This window comes from Carassius gibelio, chromosome A2, assembly GCF_023724105.1.
Source record: "Carassius gibelio isolate Cgi1373 ecotype wild population from Czech Republic chromosome A2, carGib1.2-hapl.c, whole genome shotgun sequence".
NCBI lineage: Eukaryota > Metazoa > Chordata > Actinopteri > Cypriniformes > Cyprinidae > Carassius > Carassius gibelio.
This window is the reverse complement of record NC_068372.1, coordinates 21,379,060-21,400,679: the sequence shown is the minus strand read 5'-3', so window position 1 is coordinate 21,400,679 and position 21,620 is coordinate 21,379,060. Positions and strand designations below refer to the sequence as shown.

The window sequence follows — 21,620 nt, the reverse complement described above, 5'->3', positions numbered from 1 at the left end:
AACTCTTAAACCAGTTTCCTGATTTTTAGCTGGTTTAAGCTAGTTACCCTAGCCTGACCAATTGAAAAGTACCCAGTTATAAAGTTGGGAGATCAAATGAGGGAAGCAAACCAGCTTGGACTGGTTTAAGATTTCAGAAAAGAAAATTGTGACGAGTGGGGCGGGTCCGAACGACGTGGGACTCGAGACCGGTGAGTGTCGCAGGTGTCGCTCATCTCCAATCACTCCACCGGCCTCGCTCGGTCCCACGTCCTTCGGCCCCGCCCCACTTGTCACTTAAATATAAAAAGCAAAGCAAAGAATTATATGAAATACAAGAAATAGGAGTTGAATAGAAAAAAATACAGGGGAAAAAAAGAAGAATAATAAGAAGAAATGTATAGAAAAAAATGTTTCAAATCAAATTGGCTCGAATCGGCTATTTAACAATAATAAATCAGCGCAGAAGCATTAAAGGAAGATGATGGGAGAGCGTTACAACATGGCCATCTACACCCATGCGAATGTCCTGATGGCCTCTGTCACTCTCAGTGTAAAGCCAGTCGTGTTTAGCACACAGTTCCTACTCCACATACATGTTGGCTAAAACTCACAGCTGAAGCCATTTAACTGAAAGCTTTTGTTACCCCAGCGAAGCAACATTTCGCTCTGTTCCCACGTCAGCTGATGAAGTGCCACAGACCTGGGCTCATGTGCGCAGGTGGGCTGCTTTTGCCAGTGGGTACACAGAGTCTAAACACTGTTCCTCAGTCAGCAGGGACTGGGATTGGGCACTAATTTACGGCAGTTGCCCGGGAGCCCTGGGATATCGCCAGCTGGACTTTTGGCAGTTTATTGAGTGGTTACATGATCTGGAGACTCAGTGGACTGTTTCACAGTCCGCTTCTGTAACCGCTGAATTCATAAAATGCCTCCTCGGGGGCAAAGAAGGTTATTTAGCGCGATGCCATTGTTTAGCAGTCTGGACCACACCTAATGGGAAACACTGGACAGAGGGTGCAGCAGACCTGAGAGCCCTGTCTATATACAACACTCTTCATCTAAGCCTGACACCCGTTTCCTTGGCAACAGCATTGACAGTACAGGGGACATGGGGGTCGTGAAGTTCTGAGACATCTGAGACAGAGGAAATGGGGACTACTTAAGCAGGTCCTGGCTTTGTTTAAAAATACTAGTCCTCACCTCACCCCAATATTCTCCCTCACCTCTCTGCCTAATTGAAAACAAAATTTATGCAAACCATTTTTATTTAATTTTATTGCCTAGGACCGTTATGCTGTTATTTTTTTCAAAGAGATGAAGAAAGAATATAAAATATCTTATATAAAAAAAAGTTACTACATTTTCATATTAAAGCTTAAATTAGCTTAAACCACTCACGAAGAATATAACTATTTGCAAATACAATGATGTAAGGGCAGCTTTTTCTACAGCTTCATAAATTTTATTAAAAGTACGAGGTTTCATTGTTTTGTTTTTCATTTTGTTATATGAAGGCAAGTTTATGTCTTTTATTTTTAAGAATGTTAACATGTATCATTTTTAAGAATGGTACTATTGACAAAGAGTGAAGTAAACAAACTATGGCAATATTTATTGTGTGAAAATAATTTGGCTAATTTAATTTAAGGTAAAAACTGACTCTGTCTCATCATAAGCTCACAAAGACTGCATTAATTTGATTAAAAAAAAAAGAAAAAGAAAAAAATACAGTAAAATCTGTAATATTGTGAAACATTATTGCACAACTAATATCTATGTTAATGTGTTTTAAAATCTAATTTAATTATTTGATGGCAAAGCTGAAAAGCTTCCGCAGCCATTACTTTCAGTCTCTGAAATCATGCTAATATTCTAATCATTCTAATAAAAGTTATATTTTTTCTTCTTCCCATGATTCTTTGATAGATAGATGGATAGAAAGTTAAGTATACATACATTTTTTTCCTGACCCAAAGCATCAACATAATTTTTACAGATTTCACATGAATTCTTCTCATTTTAAGTAGTTTAAAAATGGTTGAAATCTCAATTTCTGTGAAAGTAAATGTGCCACTTTTTAAATATGAAGTGTTGAATAGCAAACTGCCATTAAACATTGCATTTCAAGATAAATAACACAGTGGCAGGAGAGATATGGTCTAGAAAGAAAGCCCTTCAGTTCTTTCTTTGAAGAATAATGTATGATGTAGTGTAGCTCTCTGTGTCGCACAAACCTTGTAGTGGAATTACAGTGAACTTACACAATCCTAAACAACATTAAATCAAATATATATGCATTTTTGGATTAGATATATTGACCTTGAAGTCTGTGTATACTCCTTTGCTGAAAAATTCAATCTGCTGGTGGGCCAGAATGTTCACTGTGATTAAAAGCGCAAAAATTCTGATATTGCGCTTGATAACGGTCATGCTTGTTCAGAACAGAACAGTTGAAAAGCCTAAAGGTGTTTATCAATCCTTCCTTCATTTCTCCATATATCGAGTTTTGTCTCTGTAGAACAGAAGTATGAGGGTATTTGCTAGATAATTTGGGCTCACCAATTTGTCTCCCAGCAGCCACATTGCAACTGACAGATATGGCCTAATGAACAAGGACTTGCTGTTATTATTGTTATTTAATAGCTTGGTGGGTTTAGATTATTTTGAAGCAGCGTTCCGAGAAAAAATAGGTAAATGGATGTTGGAGAACTGTGGCTGCTCTGGCTTGTTTTGAACTCCATCTCGATGCACAAAAAGACAACTTAGAAATATGCTGTAACCTTGTCCATAAGGAATATCTATAATGAAGCCTCTGTGATTGAGGAAGCCTTTTTTAAAGAGCATTATGCTTCTTTATTTGAGCAATCTGGATACTTTGAGCTGTACAGTGAAGACATATAAAGTGCTTAAGGCTTTAAACGAGCAGCTTCTCCACATGAAAGGACAGGTATGTTGGTTTAGATGTCAGGAATTCATGTAGTTCGCTGTATTCATCTGCTTTTCTTGAAAGCTCTTCTTTTAATCTCTCGTTTTATAGCTGAAGTATGTGCTTTAGTGCCACCAATGCCAAAAAATATGCATTCTAAAATGATCAACTCAAACAGGTTTTTCCTTCTGTCTGCCTTTTGTTGGACATGCAGGATTTGTTGAGCCAGTGTTGCTTTTTCAGTCAACAAACAGCAACAACAAGAACAAATAATACTAATAATAATAATAATATGCCAATACAATTGAATAAATAAAATTATTTGTTGTAAATTTATGATACCTGATGCCAAAGATATGAACAGAATATGATACGATACATGCAATGCCACATTTATAAAAGTTGATTTGTGTGAATGCTGGGCTCTAAACTTGCACTGCAACCATGTTCGTCAGGATAAAAATGTAATTTTCTCTCAAGAACATCACCCCCCAGAAAGTCCACTGAGATTTCATTCTTGCTCTTCAATTGCATTTTAATGACATAAATGTGACCTCTTTTTTATCCTCCACTTCACTGTTTCTTTTGCAACATAATTGATTCTACTGTCCGAAGGTCTCTCCACCATAAAGGTGCACTGAAAATTATGGTCAGATTTGAAAAGCAGTGACATTTGAAGAGCTTTGTTATAGTAAGCTCTTCACAATTCTATCCCATGAGTTGCACCTTTATTCTGGTGATGTAAGAATGATCAGAGGACATAGGAGGGAGGGCGATCACTAGAAGCTGACAATAAGTGTGTATGTGATCCAACATGTCTGCCTGAATATGTGATTTCACTCAATTTCAAGCATGACTGCCCCTACATGACTCATGCATTTCCTTAAAATATTCCCGGACAACATTTATCTAATCCATTTCAGGCTCTGCAGGCTGGATAGCACACAAACAGGACAGGAAAGTGTCAACTTTGCACATGCAAGTGTTGCATTAGTACTGTTAATGCTGTCAGTTAAATAAAAAATACCAAATTAAAATAAAGAGGGGAAAGGGAGGATTGTTCCTTCCCTTCAAAAGTTGTATTTTTGTTTTGTTTGTTTGTTTCCAGTTCACTTTTCTCACATTTAACATTTAACTCTGCTAGATTTAATTTGAATAATCAAACTTCAAAGGCTTCTTGCTTTTTAAACCACTGTGTGCCTGTGCACTGAACGGCTGCCATTCTGCTCTGAAATGGTTTGTGCCTTATCTCAATAGACAGATGTCTTCTCATCTTCAGTTTGGTGATTTCAACTTCTTGTGGGTCTAACAATTTGACTGGCTCAGTGACCAGCAACAAGCTCAAGGCTGTAAAGTGTGAGGTAAAATGTATTTCTAAACCAGTACAACCTGCCAAAATAGGGCTACTGCAAAAAAAAAAAAAAAAGAAACTGCCACAGATTATTAATTATTCATTCTAATTTCATAGGCAAACAATAAGGAGAGAAAAACAAATATCACAAACCTAAATATTTTGAAAAATGTACATTTACAAATAACTTTTTTAAAAACAATAAAAAAAATGACATTTACGAAAACAAAAAATTTGGTGTGTGTTATAAAAAATAAAAATATATATTTTTGGTTGGCTTCAAGACCCACTAATATCATACTGCTAGCAATCACCCCCCCCCCCCCCCTATTTTTTACAGAAAGAAACAATATTTTGTTATTCCCCAAGCTTGCTGATGAATAACACAAAGTGTGTAAAAAATAGATTTGATGCAGAAACCCAAGAAAACAAAAAACAGTCAAGCTGATAATGAATAGATGAATAAACAAATAGAACACATGAATAACTTCTTATTTTAATTCAGAGGCAAAACTGAATGATCACGGAATACAAAGAAGTTGTGCCTTCATTGTATGCTGTGAGGACTGGACTGGTAGAACAGTAAAGCTTTATAAGTGGATAGATAAGAACCCTAAAGTTGCAAAGACTAGAGTCTCAAACCCAAAGAGATATTCTTTATAAAAGTTAAGACTTGTCCATTCCCTCATTCTAACACAACCCTACATGTCTATGTTACGACGTGGGAAGACTTGCATAACACTGCCCAAATGTTTTAGCCAAGAAAAAAAGCCTAACTTTGATTCTTGCTGTAGTATTGTTGCTGCCACAAATGCCATGTTGTGGAGACGCTGTTTGTTTCTGTGTGAAAGAGAAACTACTTTGTTTGGCCTTCCAAAAGAGGACACAACTAGAAATCAGTGGATAAGTTGTTTTTACAACACTGTTGCAGAACAGTTCAACCCAAATATTCAGATGTGTGTAGCACATTTTATGGAGGACTGTTTCCTGATCCTGGAAGAGTACAATGGCACAAAGGCTGTTGATGTGGAAGTCGTGGCCTAATGGTTAGAGATTTGGACTTATAATCCAAAGGATGTGAGTTTGTGTTTTGTATCAGCAGGAATTGTAGGTGGGGAGAGTGAATGTACAGGCCTTGAGCAAGGTGCCGAACCCCCAACTGCATAAATGGCTGCCCACTGCTCTGAGTGTGTGTTCACGGTGTGTGTGTGTGTGTGTGCACTTTGGAAGGGTTAAATGCAGAGCATGAATTCTGAGTATGGGTCATCATACTTGGTTGTATGTCACGTCATTTTTTTTTTTCTATAAAGTGGGGCAGTTCCAACTTTGCAAGGTGCTTCTGGCGCTTCTGACTCACAGCCTGTAAGTACGTTTTCATATTTAAAGAATTTTCCACTGATGATTCGAGCTTTAAGCAGCGTAGAGTAGCTCTTGTTGTTTGTAATTTCTACGCTCACAAATGCAGACATGGTCTTATGTTAACACAGCGCGATACGCAATGCGAAAAAAAGACAGCATAAGTAATTATAATCAGTAATTATATTCCCACTGGATGCAACAAATGCCTCGTTTGTAATGGGTTTTATTGGTTTCGCCCCTCATCGTGCTGGGAGACGACATCACAGTATGGCATAGATGAGAAACAATAATGTATATTTTATCTTTTACCTTAAACCGCATAAACATATTTTATTACACCAAATACACAACAATGTCCTTTTTAGCAATGTCATATGACCTATTTAAAGAAACCTAGTGTTCATTTGTTTTAAATACTATAGTTATACAATATGCACTTTTTCAGAATGAATTATGCATGCTTTTGTGCTTTTAGATATAGAGTTCAATCGTTTTATCCTAGATTTGGACATGGAGAGTAAAAGGTCAACTCATTTTTTGTGCATTTTGTTTAGACAGTTCTGTCTCGCTCCAGTGCTCAAAGTCAATACACATTGAGGTCAAATGAATATCGAGCGTAATGCATGGAAATGTCATTTTGTTGCTGTCTTTGGGATCTCAGCATATAAATAATTTGCACCAAACAAATATGCCACCACAACAAACAGATGTCCTATGGAGAGTTTCACCTCACAAGAAGATATATCAGAGGGTCAGATTTATATTTAGTCAAGGAGACTGTGATACCTCTCATAAAATGTCTTTTATATTTCACCTGTACTGAGTAAAGCTTTATAGGCTGCATCTGGTAAACTGATTCACCTGCAACCAACAAATCAGTCAATATTCTTCAAAAAAAAAAAATAATAATAATAAAAAAAATAATAATAATAATAATAATAATAATAAATAATAATAAATAATAATAAAATAAAATAAATCTTTTATGTTCAGGAATATTTTTCTATGTCCATACGGTTTTAGTACAATATAAGGGTGAGTAATATTTTAATAATAATAATAATAATAATAATAATAATATATATATATATATATATATATATATATATATATATATATATATATATGATAAAATGTACTAACAATATATATCACAGTAATTTTGCAAAACTGAATCACATAGTAACCCCTGTGTCCCAGAACAGTTGAAAAAAAGAAGGAAATGTGTTACTCATCCCCATTACATCAATCATGTTGCCAAGTTTCTTCCTAACACAAAATTATGTATATGTACATATAATAAAATAAAAAATTTAATTAAATTAAAGGTGACATACCATGAAAATCTGACTTTTCGAGTTTCACGATTTCGAGTGCTATAATCAGGTCCCCGGTGCATCTACCTACCAAACAAATGTGAAAATGTTTAACCCAGTAGCTTTGTTTTGATAAGGCTTATTTATTTATTTTATTTTATTACTTTTTTTTTTGTAGCTCAAGAAAACAAACATGTCAGGTTTAACTTCGTTGGTGATGTGGCAACCCACAGGAAAGAAAAATCATAATTGAGATCTCTTTAAAATCTCAAATATTTATCCTAGACAGAAATGAGGTTACTTTAAGATCAAATGTAGATTTTACAACATTAGTAAAAGTAAAACGTTTCTCCTAAAATAAAACTGAAGACATCTTAAAACAAAGCTGCTATCTCAATGAGACATATAAGAGAATCAGCCCTTAGCATCCTGAGCATAGAGTAACCTCTGTCAGAGTCATAGCCTTGTGGGCAGAGCATCAATGTGAAAGCACAACTGCACCTCAGACAGCATGGGTTAGAATCCCAGCTAAAGGGATTTCCTGCTCCTGTTCAATTCTCACCTGTCCAATTGTTTCCTGTCTCCTCTCCTACTATCCTGACTATTAAAGGTGAAAAAAACCCATAGCAATAAAAAAGCAACAGCAACCTCTGAGCAGTAAAACATTTTTATAATGGAGTCTTGCAAGAGATTTCAGCAAGACAATTAAGAAATCTCACGTTTCTCTCCAATTGTCATTTTGGATTCCTTTCTTTCAGAACATTCTTGTGTCTCAGTTATGTCTACTTTTATTTCTCCTAAAGTTTTTCAGGAGAAACATCTGAAACACTGTTAAGACTAAAATGAGAAAAACACAAAAATCACAACTAAGTCTCCTGAGGTGAAAGAGCAACCACTAAGAAATAAAATATTCCTATAATGGAGTCTTGATAGAGATTGCAGCAAGACAATAAAGAGATATTCTATACTCTGTTCTCTGTTTTGACTCATTTTTTTCTCATTTTTTGTGTCTGCTTCCATTTCTCCAAAGGAATTTTAGGAGAAAATATGAAATGCTGTTTATACTAAAATGAGAGATATATGAAAATCTCATCTAAGTCTCCTGAGTTTAGGAAAAGTAACATTATTCCTTATAACATACTGCCCCGTAATATGTAAGTTTCCATCTACTGTGCCTTCATTTTGATTTCCCAAGCAACAACGATACCAGCGCTAATGCCATGGTGAAAGTTTGAGCAAAACATGTTAACTGTTCTATCTTTGGTTGCACAGATGAGCACAGAACATTATTTAGAGTCCCAGCCTCAGAGGAGACAACAGAGCAGAGGATTTATTGATTTATTTACTGTATATTGCTGCTGCCACACAGATCTGAAATAAACAAGCGATTTATTTCCCAGCAGTTTACCTTCACAGACATAACCGGCTGTTTTTGTAACTCGTGTGTGTTTTTAACGCATGTGAATTGAACATGCTGGGACAGTCGCTTTCTGTCCGTGTGCTCAGAAAACCGTATATCTCAAGTTTAAAATCACATGGTTTAAAATGCATGAAAAAACATGATAATCAGAAACAAACCATGTTTTTAGCAGTTAAGAGCTGTATTGGCGCAGCTCTATTCTGGAAAAGGGGGTGGGGAGAAGCAGCTCATTTGCATTTTAAGACACAGGCCTTCCTATTTCCTCTCAAAATAGGCATTTTCAAAATGATATAATACAAGATCTGTTAAGTATTTTGAGCTTACACCAGAAACTTATATTGAATAATATGTATCCTTTTAAAAAAGGTGCCAAGGAGTGCATGGTAGTGCATAAACACTACCTTGAAATGAAGACGAAAGTGCCTATTGAAGACAGCCTGATTAGAACAAAGACCTGTTGCCAATTCTAGTGTCCTTTCCTTCATAACAGCTCTTCCATTGTACCACACGCACACACTGCCAGCCCCCCAAAAAAGCCTCATTGTACTCTCTTGCTGGGCTGGTTGGTTAATGTAATGTGAAATATGAAGTCAGACTGCGCAGACCGTGGCTAGATTTTATAAACACTAATCAGTCTGGAGATGTTTTCTGCAAGGGTGTGTGTTCCATAGGGCAGCACACATTAACACCGCTTAAAAACATGCACAAACCATTTTGGCTTCATTTTCTATGAGATAAAACCCTGAAAAACAGTGAATAGGATGACAGCAAAAATAAATAAATCACATTATACTTTTAGATGTTGGAAGTATTGGACTGAATTAATAACCCACTGTGTGCTGGTTGAATTCTTGAGCAATTTTACCAGAAACTCTGCATAGTACTACATTTATTATTTTATTTTAGAGAATTTCCCCAGAATCCAGTATGAAGAAAAAATTAAATAAAATCTGTTCATGTTGTCCAAACCAGTATGATTATCTTTCTTCAGTGGATGGCAAGATGAGAGGTTAAACAGAATGTTTTACACACCTATTTTCATACAATGAAAGTGAAAGGGGAATGAATCCCAAAATGCAAAAAACACCATACATTTTATTGATAGATTGATTTTTATATTGCTGCTCCTGTGTGAATGAAATATAGAAACATTATATCATTTTCATTATTTGTCACAATATATTTCAATATAGCATTCCAACATGCTTGACGGCATTGAAATTAAAAAGGTGGTACTCTTAAACAGACTCAACATGCCAAATTTGATATGCACATAATCAAATATTTTATTTTATTTAATTTTCTGCTTCACAGCTCCTGGTTACCATTCACTTTTGACTGTATGGAAAAAGCAACATTAATATCCAACTCCTTTTGCATCCTATAAAAGAAAGTCAAACAGGTTTGGAACATCATGAGCGTGAGTAAATGAACTATCATTTTAAAGATTGTCCTAAAAGTCTCTTTGAAATTCCTAGAGGCATTTCCAAACAGTTCATCTTTCTACAGATATCATTCCGCATGCATTCAGCTAACAAATCAAGACTTTATTAGTTAGCCTGAAATGTCCATGAAAGAGGCAATGAAATGATAGATGAGATGGACCGCTTAGCAAAGATACAAAGGATCCAAGAATGCTTCAGTTTTCTCTTTTAACTACAAAGCAGGAAGGATAGCAATTGGCAAAGAAAACTTTATGTGGGAGTGTTCATCCATCTGCCCGCACAGATGGGGAAAACTAGAGAGGGAAAGACCAACACAAGCCAGTCACACAACTCCAAACAGTAGGTCAGAGCAAATATCCACATAACAGATCAGCTGATTCCTGCTACAACAGAAGGGCTGTGTGTGATATACATCCATTTTTTCAACAAACCCCCTCTTTTCAATCTTTATCTATTGACAAAGGGACAGGAAAGACCATTGCACAGAATATCAATGTGTCTGACTTTTATTGCACTTCTCAAATCGCAGTCGTTTGATTGGCCTGTTGCTTCAGGGAGAACAGGACGCTGGAGTGGAAGGAGGATGATGGGTGTTTGGGAGCTGGGCTGTCCCTCTGTGGGAAATCAATGATATTTGTTTAATTATTGGATGAATATAATCAGTTCCACTGCTGTAATTACTAGCACTGCCTAGAAGTCATTTTAAAATCATTTGTTTTATGTCATTACGGGCTGCAATAATGAATACAAGCAATTTTGGTAAGAAATGTTTCTGAATAAAAGAAGATAAATATTTACACCCCCCCCCCCCCCCCCCCTCTCTCTACACCATGGCGAGCTGTACTTTGCATGGCTGCTGTACCCTGTGTCCTTTAGCAATATATATTTGACACTTTGTCGATGATTTCTTGTGACAGCAGCCATTGGCCATGTCGCTTCCAGAATCCTGCTGAAGTGTCAGAATACTACGAATAATTGAAAATGACATTGTATCAGAAAGATTCATATAACATGTAGACTCACATCTGTATCACCGAGGGTGTGTTTAGAGAGCTACAAATAAAATGTGAGCACGAGCTGGCACATCTCCATTCCCAACATTTAGCAAAGGAAACTTGTGAGCAGATAACATATTAAGTTAACGATACAATTCTAACTAACTGAAAACAGATGGAATCTTCACCAGAGCAAATAATTGTCATACTCCTTAATTACATGTCAATTAACAAGCGCAAGATCTGCAGCAAACCTGATTGGCTGAAATAAATGTGACCTCACCCTCACTGGAAATCAAAGATGGCTCTGGCTAAAGAGGTAATGCATTAAAACATACAAAAATAAATACAAAGGTGTGAACTGGGTGCTTATTAAAAATACAAATTTATCCATAATTTGGATATTTCTGGCAGATGGCAGTTCCTGAAAGACATGCATTCTGTTAATCAGTATCTTTTGGGTGAGATAAACATACAGGCAATTTAAAAAAAGAAAAACATGATTTATTTATTTATTTGAGCTCATATGTCTGCCACAGATCAGTTCAAAGCGTGAACTTTTAATCACAGTTTCAGTGCTGAAACCACATGGACAGCTAATACTATGATAACACATTAAACGATTAAATGACACATTAATTGATTAAATACATCTTAATCAAACAAAAGAGACTCTCTCTTTATTTGCCATGTTTTAATTGGCTAATTTAACATATTCAGTTTAATTTGTAAAAAAAAATGAATCACCTTAAATTAGTATGTTCAGTTATAAGTCATAATGTTAACTCAAAATAATGAATTCCAATTGAGCTTTCTCAACAAAACACATGATGGAAAAATGAAACCTGTCTTATTTGTCATTGTCCCCAGTAGTGATGAACACCTTCGGCTGGTGACTGCCTGGTGTCTTCTCACTTCCTGTCCTCTTTAAGATACTTCTCCTTTAAGAACACACAGTAGATCAATACACTTGGCTGTTCCTGATAGGGCCAAACTAATACCTGGCTCTTATCTGTGTGTTTGTAATTCACTCCTGATTTATTCATTCCTTCCATTTCCTCCAGAGCTTTACAGAGCAATCAATCGCCCTGTTAGCTGGCCCTGATCGAATGCGAGCTGATAAGTCAAATGTTCTTTGTCACTGAGCACTATATAACATTGTTTTTTTTTAAGCCCTATATTGATTGCTGATTTTCTTTGGCTCAGCAAAGCCTTTCAATATGCCACTAGTTGGAAATGTATCTAAAGTTGTCAGGCTACATGTCAGGTATACCTGATAGAAGGCCAATAAAACACACAAAAACCAAAGTGCTGACTTGTTGCATTTTCACTATTATATGTGCTGTAAGCTATTTTTATTTTATTTATTTTTTTCTTTCTTGACTACCAAGCATAAAATGTTCCAACTACATACCCGACAGATATGACTAGCATATGTATCCTGGGGAACCATACCTGTTATAGGCATTGTAAAAAGTAAAAAGAGAGAGAGAGATAGGAAAAATATATATATTTTAGCCAACCAGATAAGCTCTCTGCAAGTAAATCATTTTGCGCTTTCAGATTTTTCTCTTATTCAGTAACTTAAATTTGGGGTGGGGGTATGGTGGACGAAGTGATATCGCAATACATTCCTAATGTGAAAATTCTGTTTGGTGATGCTTAGTGGTGTGGAAAGACACGCTGCACCTTTAAATAATGTTGATGAATCAGTTTTATACTCACAGGATTTCTTGCACACTCTGAAGCAAGTTCAATCCGATTAACTCACTAATCAGATTAGCCAAATAAACATTAATCCCATTAATTTAGAGCATCTCACTGCAGTACAGTCATTGTCTGATATGCTGAAATGATCATCATGCCATGAGCGCATTTTCAAATCAAAGCAAGAGCTCACCAGCTCCCCCTTCTGACTGCATTGAAGTCTGGCAATCATCTCCATGAGGATTAGAATATATATGCAGGCAGAAAAAGGAGGCAGGAGTGGCAAAAATATTGGTGCATGAGCAGTGGGCAAGGGTTTAAGTAGTTTTCTTTCTCTATTACTTGATCTCATTGTACCTTGCATTATTTAAAGCTAGAGTGGCTTTCAGAAGGTGAACACCAAAACAGCTCAGAGCCGGCGAAGCATTTATCAAACAGATTGAACCCTTGACAGAACGGACCACGGCTTCATGTTTGAGGAGGTGAACTAGAAATGCCTCTGTGGTAGAACTGTCTTTATCAACAACAGTTTTTGTCGACTAACGTGTCCTTGGCTTATGCATGGTCAATAGTGCTCAAAAGGGTCATTTCAACAGCAGGAGCACATTAGAAATGCACACAAACTGCAATAACATAGCATTATGGTAAATGGATCCATCAGCTAAACTGTATTTAAGTCAATGGCAAAAAAAGAATAGTAACTTGAAAGCCATTTAATGGCAGCTGAACAGCGAGCGCAAAGAGAGCAGCTGCTTTCATTTTGGACAATGATCCTCGGGTGGTCCAATATATGCAGCCCAATTTCTTTTTAAACACCCGTGTTCTTCCGCAGAAGCCATGCAAATGGGGCCCTGGCTTAATTACCATTTAGCAGTGTAATAGCAAGAGTAGAGGAAACTTCTGCAGCACAGTCACTGCTGGGAATTGTGCAAAGGCAAAGCCCTGGACTGAAATATTATGTAAATTATTAATTTCCTCATAGGCTAACACAGTTGTGCTGTTTGGTTTCCCACAAGTGTGCCGCTACATGTTAATTAATCTCACTGAGAGGGGAAAGTATCAGAAAAAAAATCTAATTTTATCATGCAATCATGATTAACAGAAGATATTGCTGAACAGATGTGCTAATATTATATTCAATTATGAGGTTTACTTACAAAAAATATACACTGTAAAAAAATATTTTTTTGTAAATAAAAAAGATTATTAGAGTACATTCTACAAAATTTCAAATTTAATTCACTTGCCATTTCTTAATTGTTAAATTTACTATTTAAGAGAAAATTGTTTCTACACCCAATTATGTGCATGTTACTGAAGTGTTACCATATATATGTATATATATATATATATATATATATATATATATATATATATATATATATATATACACACTGAATATAACAAGTCACATGAAGAAAACTGTCCCCTATTCGAGGGGGGCAGAATATTGTCAGAATATTTGACACATGGCAAAATTTCTGAATTTTAAGGTGGATAGACAACAGCTCTGCAGATCAATAATAATCACAGAAGGACTTACAATAATCACACGATTTGTCATTACAATGTGGTGTTACAGAATTTTACAAGAATGGTTTACTCAAAAATGATCCGGCCTAAATATACAAACGAGACGATGCCCCCATCCTGAGTCTCTCTGGGCCATCAATTCCAGATGCCCAGATCAACCTGACCATCATCCTATCTCCTTTGTATTCCTTTTCAACTCATCGTTAACATTCTAAACAATAAACTGGTTATTTACATATTTGTTTGTGGTGTGGTCCTTGCTAGAGGAGACATTTTTAAAAACATCTTCTTGTGTGGAAGCATCATTTGAATTTGCATGTCTCCTCAGTACTTTTGTTCTGGCACTGAGTGTGCCGTTAGCCAAAGCATATTTTAAAGTTGAATGTTTATCCACATTATTGATTCACATTTCCATAAACTTGACTGCTGGTTGAGAGAGAGCCTTCTGATGGCTGCATGTTTAATATATAGCTCTGCGTGCTAATGGGAGCAGAGTGTGTTATCTGTATTCTCAGACTCAGGGAAAGCTTTGAAATCATGCCTAAGACTAATGAAAGAGGAGCAGGAGGAAGGAAGAAATGATCCACGGAGAAGTGTGATCTACCTACGGAGAGATTACCATGTACCCCTGGGCTCTCATCTTACACTGTGAGAGGAGGCATGCGGTATATTTCTTTCACGAGACAGCGCGGTGAAGAAAAGGTCTTGTAGCTGAGGTGTTAAGATTTATACTCCAGCTATAAATCTGTAGAAAGGTTCCCCCATACCAGATTTTTAATATCATGCCTATACCACACTCTCTGCCCATGGACAATATGTTCAACTGACTTTGACAAATCAAACACTTAAGAAATATGAAAACATTCCGCACAGTACAGCTCTGCAGGGAGGAGGAATGGATGAACAACAGGAAGTGTGAGAATATTTCTCTGAAAAAGGTGCCACAGGATGTAGTGGAAGAAATAAACAGCCAGTTTATCCACAGGAGGGATGGTGACATCATTATCTGCCCATAACAGCATCCCCTACTTTTGGATGGAAAGTTTGTCCACTGCACAGAATAATTGCTCACTCTGGGGTACAGTGAGGCTGGCTTTCAGAAAATATTTATGTACAAAAAAAAAAAAAAGAAAAAGACACAGAGCAATTAAATCATCTAGATCTGAAGGAAACTGGTGATATATGTCATACTTAGTATTTGAGATGAACCAAAATCTACATCTTACAGTTTTTTAAACAGCAAAAAATAACAATATCTACGGTACACTTTTTAAAATATTGTATCCATATATTAAATCTTAAAAATGTAAATCCTACTGTATATATATATATATATATATATATATATATTCAAATTGTTCTGATAGTCACATTTTTATATTCAGTAAATACTAATAAATATTGTGCATGCTCTATATACAGTAATACAGACCACAATTATAATACATAAAAGTAATAGATCATATAAAAAAATAAATAAATATAAAGCTAAGATTTATACTCCAGCGATATATATATTGTAAAATATTTTACATATTTGTACTATTACTGTGCTTATACAGTATTAAGTTCCAGATAATTTTGAATGCATCATATAGACCAGTTATAATACTCTGTAACTATAATCTATGTCATTATCTAAATGACAAATACTGAAAATAAAGTTCTGCAATCAAAGTTAGTGTCAAAAGAGCATATGAAACCAACTTCTTAAAAACCATCCATGCAATGTTTTTACTCACTGTACTTGCACTTGTGAATCATTCAAAACAACATGACTGCAAAAAACTGATACTACTTCAGGAGTACTGTTTTAATGAAATATACTCAATGCATATGCAAATGCATGCAAATGATGTAATCAAAGAAGAATACAGCTTTTGTTCAACCAGATCCGCTCTGCTCCCTGATGTGACTTTGGTAACCTGACATTCGTTCTGAAGCTCAGAATGATAATGTTTTGGTTGATGCACAACCCACAAACCAATTCATTACCTGAGCCCCCTCCCATTCCCCAGTCAGACTCCTCAAGTGCAGCACAGAAAGAGAACACTTAGCCTATTAAGCCCAAGATGCTCAACTTACCTTGTTTTAGAAGCCGGTGTTGTAATTGCCTTTAGATCTTCACCTTATCGGCTTCTCCCTGGTCCTTGAGCAGCTTTCTCCCACTGACAATGTTTCTGGCAAAGATCTTTTGACCGGTCAAACTGTGTTTTCAGTAGTCTATTGTTGCCAACGGTTAGACTGGAGTTCCTCTCTGGCTGCTTGTCGCGGCTGCAATGAGGAGGCTGAGCAACGTTTGCACCTTGCTCTCACTCTAACTCGGTCTCTCGCTGTCTATTCGTTTTAAGCACCCTCCTCTCTCTCTCTCTCTCTCTCTCTCTCACACACACACACACACACACGCGCGTGCATGCACACTATCTCTGTGTCTCCCTCCCTCGTGTCTCCCTTTCCCTTTCCCCTTCTCATTCTCTTTCCTTCTTCTACCCTCCCAATGCCTCTCTACCCCCCGTCCTGTTCTCTCTCTCTTCCATTGTATTGATCTGCCAGTGCTGGCGTTCTCCTCCTGCAGTCTCTAGAGGGTGTTCCAATAGTCGACAGTAGCCAGTCCAGAACTAATCCCACTAGCTTCAGTTCAGTTTAGCTCGGAAAGATAAATCTGGAGAGAGAGAGAGAGAGAGAGAGAGAGAGAGAGGGAGGACAAAAAAGCTTGCTAAATTTACAAAGAAAGCTGTCAGCTTTTGTTGGCACAAGTTGTATGTAGAAATACAGTGACAAAATTTCAGGTGTTACAGGAAGCATTTTGGTGCCTGTATGTAGTGAAATATGCCTGAATATAATATAATATAATATAATATAATATAATATAATATAATATAATATAATATAATATAATATAATATAATATAATATAATATAATATAATATAATATAAAACTACAGTACATCTAACTCTGCTCATAACCACCTCGAAATAGAAGGTTACGTAAAGACAAAACTTCTGTTTATATATATTCATTATCTTGTTGACTATAGGATATTGATGTTCAAGCTGATTATATATATATATATATATATATATATATATATATATATATATATATATATATATATATATATATATATACATATTTTGTATAAAAAGTTTCACTTAATTTGTTAATTTTCCATGTAATGTCCCATTACATGTTCTTTCCATTATTTCTATATTATTTTAAAATTATTAATATTTTTTCGCTCTTTCACCCTTACTGTCTCTATTCCTCTCAGGCAAAGTGTTATCTCTGCTGTCAGCTAGGCAGCAGGACCCCTGCTTCAGTTTGAAACAGTGAAACTGAGACAAGCATTAATGTTTCAGCAGGCAGTCTGAAGCAAATGAACACAAACAGAGAAGGTGAAGTCATATCCCTGCTGCGCTGGTCTTTACAAATCAAAATTGGAAAATAACCTTTATAGCACCTCCCAGGAGAATATTAGACTATTATTAGTTGATACATTTCATCATATTGTCATGGTGACAGTGTTCGACTTGCCTTTCAGGAACAATTTTGCACAATCAGCATTAGTGCTCGCAGCTGAGAGGCAGTGATGTAACAATCTGTCAATAAATCAACATGCTTGTGGCGTGACACACAGTGTAAATTATATTGAGATTAAATGCTGTGATTTTCATCTGAGCCACGGTTTTTCCACAACACAGAAAAAGAAACCTCATGCTCATACAGTCATAAGTCTTTATTTATTTATTTATTTATTTAACAGACTAGTGGAATACCTACACACACACTCACACACACACAAAATCACTCAGAAATTGCTAGTAAACATAACAAATAACTAAAAAGAAATAGCAATTAACACACACACATATATATATATATACATATATATATATATATATATATATATATATATATATATATATATATATATATATATATATATATATATATATATATATATATTCACTCACCCACCCAATCCATTTCTTTCTTCTCTGGAACACACACACACATATATATATATATATATATATATATATATATATATATATATATATATATATATATATATATATATATATATATATATATATATATATATATTTTTTTTTTTTTTTTATAAGCAATGAAAGTCCACAGCAAAAAGAAACTCGTACAGACTTGGAACAATGAGTAAAGGCTGACAGAATTTTCATTTTGTGAACTATCACTTTAAGCTGTGAGAAAGCCTTCACTGTGCTAAAGAGTAGACTGTTTCTAACAATAACAAGCATCTGGTAAAACCTGCACTACCATGTTGAATAATTGAGAGTGCTCATAGTTTTTCGGAATTCCCAGAGCCTGATGTTCTTGTACAGTAGACCACCAGCTGCATCAAGCGTGTTAAATGTGTTGTCAGCACAAATAGAGGCCAAAGCTCAAAGACAGGATTGGAATAGTGATTGTGCTTTATGGTTGTTGCTCTGCTTGAGTCAGAGGGTTAGGAGTTTTGACAGCTTTCAAGGCACCAGCTCAGAGCTCCTTAGAACAACTTGAATAGTTTGGTGAAAGTGAGTGATGTACACAATTTTGTCTGAAAGGAGTCATATGATGCAATTTAAATTTTTCCTTTCTCTTTGGAATCTTACAAGCTCTTGGTGCATAAAGAAGATCTGTAAAGTTGCAAAGACCAAAGTTGCAAAAAATCCAAAGAGACATTCTTTATAAAAGTTAAGATTCGTCCACACCCCCGTAAAACGGCTTGTTCTAACAAGCCCCCACATCTCTACCTCACTATGTGGGAAGATTTGCATAACACAGCCCAAATGTTCACGCAAAGAAAGAAGGCATACCTTTTATTCTGGTTGTAGTATTGTTGTTGCAGCCGTCACCATGTCGTATAGATGATGTGTGTTTCACTGTGAAAGCAAAACTTCTTGGTTTGGCCTTCCAAAAGAGGATGGTATCCGCTTCGTCATGCCTGGAGCTGATCTGTACTGTCGCTGATGACTTTGCACTGTGGATCGCCAGATCAGTTTTCACTGTGGATGAAGCTGAGTCCAGCCCAGGATCATCACATGTGGTTGCCGCGAGCCCATCAGACACTCCTTCGTAGAATCTGCCGGCCGCGCCATTCTCAAGGCCACTGACCTCCGCTCACTCAAGGCCACGGAATGTGATGCTGTTTTGTTGAGAAAGTTAAACTACTTTGTTTGGCCTTCCAAAAGAGGACACACAAAAAAAATAAAATAAATAAATAAATAAAAATAAAAATAAATACATGTTCAGTTTCTTGAACAGATCGTTTTGTGTCTTTACACATCAATTTATCATCACAAGCCGCAGGGTTTAATTTTGTTTTGTGTGTGTGTTTTTTTTTTTTGTTTTATTGTACATTTTAGCCGTGATTCCCATTTACATCTATTATAAGACTGACAGACTGCAACAGTTTGTTTTAAAAATCTCAGTTTATGCTCTACTGGAGAAACAAAGTCACCTACATCTTCGATGCCCAAAAATTCAAAACTGCCCAGCTCCTTTAGATAGTTCACCCAAAAATCATAATTTACTGACCCTCATATCACCCTAAATCAGTTTTAATTTCTACTATGGAAAAATAAGTATCTTTCAAAGATTCACAAAAAGAAAAGAAGAAATGTTCAAAAATGTCTATACAGTGAAAGTCAGCGTTGTCCAATGTTGTTTTGGACCCCATTGAATTTTATATCCAAAACAGTTTGTATATACCAAACTATTATATCTTAAACCTATATCCATAGGTTTACTTTGTCAATGATTGTGGATTATTTTCACAGAAATAATAACTATTCTTTCTTATCCAGAGAGTACCAATCAAAAATCATGACACAGTTTTGGTTATAATTATTGTAATTAAGATAGAATTATTCATTATTAAATTAATTAATACACTAAATAATGATTATTCAACTCTGAACATGAAATACTGTTCAAGATGAAGGTGTGCCGAGTTTAATCTGCAAAAGAAGAACTGAATTTCTAATTTTCATATAAAGCGAGATCAATAAACATCTTTAGTTCATCTGTTGTTTGTTGCATTTTTTTTTTGCTAATCTCAGATGTATTCTGTTTTCCATCATCCATCTATTCATTAATACAACCATGAATAAAAGAGTGTGACATTATATGTCCTCAAAATCACCTTTTGATGTAATTTTGAGAGTTTCCTGATTAAATATATTCATGCCTGCCTTATATAAAGATATGATTAGCTGTTTTTGTCATATACCTCATTCATACTCTTCATGTTATAAATGGGCAGGGCCTTTAACTGTCAAGCTAAATACCCAAGACAGGAAATTATGGTCATTGCAAAAATAAAACCTGTAATTTCAGACATCTAAACACTAAATTTCATGGAGGGGAAATCATCAGCACCCTTCTGTGGGTCAGCTGAAACTCATTTTCAGTTACATGCAGTTACAAGTGCTAGTATGTACAAGTCGGCAATCAAAGTTTCCAAGGTAACTTTATGGTTAATAACTTGTTCAATAAAACTGGTCAAATTGTGTTATGCCTCCGACTTATTGTTCGCTGTTCCCACTTCAGCATTCAAATGGAGCAAATTTATTAGCTCAGAAAGGTCCAGTCTCAACATTTCCTTACATTGTTACCATCACACTTCAGCTCAGATGAAGACAACGAGGAGTCTTTATTAAATCCAACAAATACAGGTAGATGAAATCCACAAGCATGCAAAACTGTGTGGGTTACACAAACAATACTAGACAAATGTAGAGTGCACACGTAGGACCTTAAATACACATTGATGAAGAACTAATAATTAACTGCTGTAAATGATTGAGTAAGCGAAACTAAGACAAAGGAAAAATAAAACTATGAACAAACTAAAAGTACATGAAACTGAAACCAAAAGAGACTGAACTAAACATAACTGTAACGGAACGCCCCTCTCAGGGAAGGCATGGTGGTACAGGAGTGAGATAAAGGGCTGGTGTAGGGTAGGACACTGGCAGAGGGGAGGAAACATGGTGAAGCAGATGGTGGCAGAAACCAGGGAGGAACCGAAGGTGGCAGGGACAAGATAGAGTGGTTAAGAGGAGTAGCCAGCTAGGAATCCAGAGTCCAGTTAGAATGTCAGCCCATGGTGGAGTTGGAAGGAGGAGCTGTGTTGAAGGCTTTGCCAAAGGGATCAGGATGACTATGGACAGAGATGGAGCTGCTGACATAGGGGACCAGGGTGCAGACGGAGAGCTGAAGTGTCAGAACAACTCTCATGGTACAGGAGACCATGGTGAAGCGATGAGTAATGGATGTGTAGCTAGGAAGGCTGAGGACTGCAATAATGACATGGAGACTGAGGACAGAGGTGGAGCATGAGGGAATGAGGAGTGCAGACAAGTCAAGGGGTGGAGGGACTTAGAGTAGCTAATGGCACGGAAGTCTGTGGTGAATATAGAGTGACGATTGACCAAGGCGGAGCCAGTGGAATAAGGAAACCATAAGAGGCAGAAACACGATGGAGGGAGGAGCCAAGAAAGAGCTGGTGGGTCGACCGGCTGAGGTACAGTAGATTGAATGGCTCAGAAGTCTGTGATGGAG

At 36.2% G+C, this 21,620-nt stretch overlaps 1 protein-coding gene across 2 annotated transcripts in view; it reads right to left on the bottom strand.

Annotated features, from left to right (window-relative positions):
- The window catches only part of LOC128030896 (tenascin-R), a 116,805-nt gene extending 100,439 nt beyond the window's left edge, over positions 1-16,366 (bottom strand). For both annotated transcript variants that reach the window (XM_052618978.1, XM_052618982.1), the window contains exon 1: positions 16,120-16,366. The gene's annotated coding sequence lies outside the window, so the exon portion shown is untranslated. The remainder of the gene's footprint in view (positions 1-16,119) is intronic.
- Between the last annotated feature and the right edge of the window lie 5,254 nt (positions 16,367-21,620).